The sequence below is a fragment of the Pygocentrus nattereri genome, chromosome 28, assembly GCF_015220715.1.
Source record: "Pygocentrus nattereri isolate fPygNat1 chromosome 28, fPygNat1.pri, whole genome shotgun sequence".
Classification (NCBI taxonomy): domain Eukaryota; kingdom Metazoa; phylum Chordata; class Actinopteri; order Characiformes; family Serrasalmidae; genus Pygocentrus; species Pygocentrus nattereri.
The window spans coordinates 3384122-3389121 of NC_051238.1; the positions used below are offsets into that span (position 1 = coordinate 3384122).

General features: G+C 49.6%; 1 protein-coding gene across 1 annotated transcript in view; it reads left to right on the forward strand.

Annotated features, from left to right (window-relative positions):
- Nucleotides 1-3020: 3020 nt before the first annotated feature.
- sema6bb (sema domain, transmembrane domain (TM), and cytoplasmic domain, (semaphorin) 6Bb) overlaps nt 3021-5000 on the forward strand; it is a 253112-nt gene continuing 251132 nt past the window's right edge. Inside the window, exon 1 of the mRNA XM_037535866.1 lies at nt 3021-3458. The gene's annotated coding sequence lies outside the window, so the exon portion shown is untranslated. The remainder of the gene's footprint in view (nt 3459-5000) is intronic.

A 5000-nucleotide genomic window follows, 5' to 3' on the forward strand; every position in this document is an offset into this window, starting at 1 on the left:
TCACAGAATTCCAGTAAAGATGAAGTTTTAACATGAATGTAAAACCCCCAGGTGGGCAAGCCGGGGGGCGACGGGGGCAAGGAGACCCTCCCTCAGAGCTGAGGAGGAAACCTTGGGAGGCTCACTGGGGGGTCCCATCCTCCTCTGGTCAAACTACCTACAGAGTTATTATACTACTAATATTAATAGCAGTAGTGTTAGTAGTAGGAACAGCTGGGAGTCTATGAAAACTTCAATATAGGGTGGGCAGCTAGTCCAAGGCAGGTGGTGGTAGCTGGGGCATGGGTAGCTAGTCCAAGGCAGGTGGTGGTAGCTGGGGCGTGGGCAGCTAGTCCAAGGCAGGTGGTGGTAGCTGGGGTGTGGGCAGCTGGTCTGAAGTGGGCAGCAGGAGGGCTCGACAGTCAGTCCTTCAGTGTCCGGCTGGACAGGTGGGCAGTCGTGTACTCTGAAAAGGCAGGGAGAGGGAATTAGTTTTGTTCTATCCGTTTGTACATAAACAGGGAATGTGAACATTTCCAGAGTGTGGCTAACGACTCCGGCAGATCTGACTATGACAGCTTAACTAAAAGGAGAGAACCGGAAGGACACACAGACACGGCAGCACTCTGAGATAGTTCGGCATCCCTCCACTTCACCGTCCACAAACCTGAGGGACCGCGTGCGAGCAGCTGGACGACAGCACCAGCGTCTCAGTTTACTGTAATGCCCTGTGTCCATGGACCCCTGGATCTGCCGCCTTTATCTAAGGGGGAACATTAGCTACCAAAAGCTAAACTGAACAGGTGAGTTTTCAGCCTAGATTTGAAAATAAATTAATAAAGTCCCCAGCCGGGTGACCAGGGTCCTCTCTGTGTGGAGTTTGCATGTTCTCCCCGTGTCTGTGTGGGTTTCCTCCGGTTCCTCCCACAGTCCAAAGACATGCAGTCAGGCCAATTGGAGATGCTAAATTGCCCCTGGGTGTGAGTGACTGTCTGAGTCTGTCTGTCTGCCCTGCGATGGACTGGCGACCTGTCCAGGGTGTATCCTGCCTTCTGCCCGATGACCACTGGGATAGGCTCCAGCACCCCCCCACGACCCTGACAGAGAATCGGCTTGGAGTGTGTGTGTGTGTGCGCGTGTGTGCGTGCGTGTGTGTGTGTGTGTGTGTGTGTGTGTGTGTGTGTGTGTGCGTGTGTGTGTGTGTGTGTGTGTGCGTGTGTGTGTGTGTGTGCGTGTGTGTGTGTGTGAATAAAGTGAAATATAGCTTGTTCTATTGTGGTAAGTATAGCCTGTGGCATTGTGGGTAGTAGGCTGAGACTCGTGTAGGTTCTCTGGAGGTTCTGGATGGTAAATAAAATGTCCATATTTGTGTTGTAGTCATGGCGACACCTGGTTCCCATCACCACCACTGTAAAGTGGTCTGAAGCTTGATATCAAAATAATAGTAGAACCCTTTTTAGTGCTACATAGAACCATATACAGTACATCCTCAATCACTGTGGAGATCCATATAAGCATGCAAATGGTTCTTTGAGATTTCATGGTTCCAGATACAAAAAAAAAACATCCCTGCTAAAAAAAACCTCATAGAAATCGTTGTGGTTCTGATGGTTCTGTACAGCACCACCAAAAAGGGTTCTTTTAATGTTAAGCTTGTACACAATAGCAGAACCCTTTTAGTGCTATATAGAGCCCTTTTAAAAAGGGTTCTTTAGTGAAGGGAGTAATTCTCTTTAGAACCACGAGTTCTACGCTCAGTGCCATATGGTTTGCATGGTGAAACGGTTCTTCAGAGTAACGGAGAATGTACTGTAGATGGTTCTATATAAAATCTTTTTAAAATGGGTTCTGTATAGCACCAGAAAGGGTTCTTCTATTGTTACAAGCTTGACATCACAGGAGCCGAAACCCTTTTGGGTGCTATACAGAACCCTTTTCAATAAGGTTCTCTGTAGAACCACCTACAGCACCTTCTCCATTATTCTGAAGAACCGTTTCACCGCGCAAAGAACCGTTTAAGCATGCAAATAATATGGCACGCAATAAATATAGAACTCTTGGTTCTAAAGAGAACCTTTGATTTTACTACAGAACCCGTGCAGAACCGTCTTTTTTAAGAGTGCTGAGTCGTTTTTGGCCAAAATACAAACAAACAAAAAACCAAACATTGCGGCGCGAGCCGCGCAGCTGCTTCTGCACCTGTCCTGCGTTGCCGCGCGGGGGCGCGTGAAGCCGAACAGTGAGTGAGCCGGTGCAACGGAGCTGATAGGCGGAGTCCCGCGGAGCGCGAGCTGCACCGGAATGTGCGCGCACACACACACACACACACACGCGCGCGCAGGGAGCTCGCTGCACGGAGAAGCCGAACGTGTGAGGAGCGCACGCGCTGCTGTGTGTGTTATCGGTGCTGCTCCTGCTGGGGAGAGAGAGAGAGTAGGAGAGAGAGAGAGAGACAGAGAGAGAGAGTGTAGGAGAGAGAGAGACAGAGTGAGTGTGTGAGGGAGAGAGAGAGAGAGAGAGAGAGAGAGAGAGAGAGAGAGAGAGTGAGTGAGTGAGTGAGTGAGTGAGTGAGTGAGAGAGAGAGAGAGAGAGAGAGACAGAGTGAGTGTGTGTGTGTGAGAGAGAGAGAGAGAGAGAGAGAGAGAGTAGGAGAGAGAGAGAGAGAGAGAGTAGGAGAGGAGAGAGAGGAGAGAGAGAGAGAGAGAGTAGGAGAGGAGAGAGAGAGAGACAGAGACGGAGAGAGAGAGAGAGAGAGAGAGAGAGAGTAGGAGAGGAGAGGAGAGAGTAGGAGAGGAGAGGAGAGAGAGAGAGAGAGAGGAGAGAGAGAGAGAGAGGAGAGAGAGTAGGAGAGGAGAGAGAGAGAGAGAGAGGAGAGAGAGAGAGGAGAGAGAGGAGAGAGAGTAGGAGAGGAGAGAGAGAGAGAGAGAGAGGAGAGAGAGTAGGAGAGGAGAGAGAGAGAGAGAGAGAGAGAGAGAGAGTAGGAGAGGAGAGGAGAGAGAGAGAGAGAGAGAGGAGAGAGAGAGAGAGAGAGAGAGTAGGAGAGGAGAGGAGAGAGAGAGAGAGAGAGAGGAGAGAGAGGAGAGAGAGAGAGAGAGAGAGAGAGAGGAGAGAGAGACAGACAGTTGTTGTCGCGTTTGTTGAGGCGATGCCACGGCGGCGGCGCGCGGGACCCGATCTGCACGGAGACAGGTGCGCGAGCGCAGGAGAGGAACGTTAGAGAGAGCCAGCACGCTCGCGCCTGGAGGGAGGGCGGGAGGGAGTGAGAGGGGGGGTTGGACCACGCGCCATTGGACCCCGTTTTTTGACCCCCCTCCTTTTTTTTCTACCCTTATACCCCCTCGTGCCCCGTCTTCTGCTTTTTCTTCTCCTCCTTTTCACTCGTTCATTCTGGATTTTAGCCCTCGCGACGCGAAGGAAAAGGCAAAGCGGGGCTCGAGACGCGGATTGGCACGCGGCGCGCATTTCATCCCCGTCAGCCGGTGAGTGTGCATCGATCACTGATTACTAATTATTGGTCACTGGTGTGTGTGTACGCGCGCGTGCGTGGGCTAGCTCGGGCTTTTGGCGGAGGCGCGTGCAGCCCGGCTGGAGAACTGGGGCTTGCTCGCGCAGCCTCGTCTCGCGCTTCCCTTCAGCCTGCAAACCAGCGGAGATGTTTCTGTTGTTGTTGTTGTTGTTTCTGTTGTTGTTGTTGTTTCTGTTGTTGTTGTTGTTGTTGGTTATTAGTTTATTATTGATACGTGGCGGGCTGGCAGCGTGCACGCGCGCGCAGGGCGCGTTCCGCCTCGTGATGTGTTTAAGAAGAGCAGAAACAGACAGTTATGCAGTGAAGTTCTCGGACTCTGTGGTTTATGTTCCTGGGCGGTCGACTGCAGATGAAACTTCTTGCCCACGCAGCTTGTTTAACCTTAGAAAAGCGCTGACCGATAGAACAGGACGCGCCGGAGAAGCTGCACCAGCCTAAGGTCACCATGTCCAGGGGCAAGTGTGGGCTAGAGGGCTATGAAGCCCCCAGCTGTGGAGCAGGGGAGCTGAGTTATCTGGAGTGATGGAGCTCCATCCAGAACCTTTGGGAAGAGTTTGTGATCCAGAACAGACCATCCAACATCAGTACCTGACCTCATTGATGCTCAATCAAATCCTCACAGCAGTTTTCCAAAATCTAGGATAAAGCCTTTCTAGGAGAGTCGAGGCTGTTACTGCAGCACAGACTCACTATTAACACCTTCATTTCAGAAGAAACGCTACAAAGTTGAAGAGAAAAGAGGAGAAAAATAAGTTCAAAAGGAGGATAAATAGAAAAAAGAGGAGATAATGAGAAAATCTAGAAGTAAAAGGAATGGAGAGAAATGAAGAGAAAAGAGGGAAAGGAAATGAGAGTTAAACATGCAGAAAAGGGAGAAACGTGAAAGGAAGGAGAGAATGACAGAAAATAAAAAAAGGATAGAAAATGGGAGAAAAGGGGGAACAGAGAATAAAGGAGTATGAAGGAAAGGAAAATGAAGGAGACTGAATGAGAGAAGAGTGAAACAGTGAAGAAAGGGAGTAAAGCAGAGTCAATAAGAGGAAAGCAAAGTGAAGGGAAGGAGAATAAATGAGAGGAAATGAGAGTGGAGGAGAATGAACGGGAGTGAAGGAGAGAAGAATGAATGAGAGTAAAGGAGAGGAAAGTGAAGGTGAGTAAAGGAGAGTGAAGGAGAGGAGAGTGAATTAGTAAAAGCAGAGTAAAGAAGAGGAGAGTGAATCAGTAAAAGCAGAGTAAAGAAGAGGAGAGTGAATCAGTAAAAGCAGAGTGAAGAGGAGAGTGAATCAGTAAAAGCAGAGTGAAGAGGAGAGTGAATCAGTAAAAGCACAGTGAAGAGGAGAGTGAATCAGTAAAAGCAGAGTGAAGAGGAGAGTGAATCAGTAAAAGGAGAGTGAAGGAGAGGAGAGTGAATCAGTAAAAGCAGAGTGAAGAGGAGAGTGAATCAGTAAAAGGAGAGTGAAGGAGAGGAGAGTGAATCAGTAAAAGGAGAGTGAAG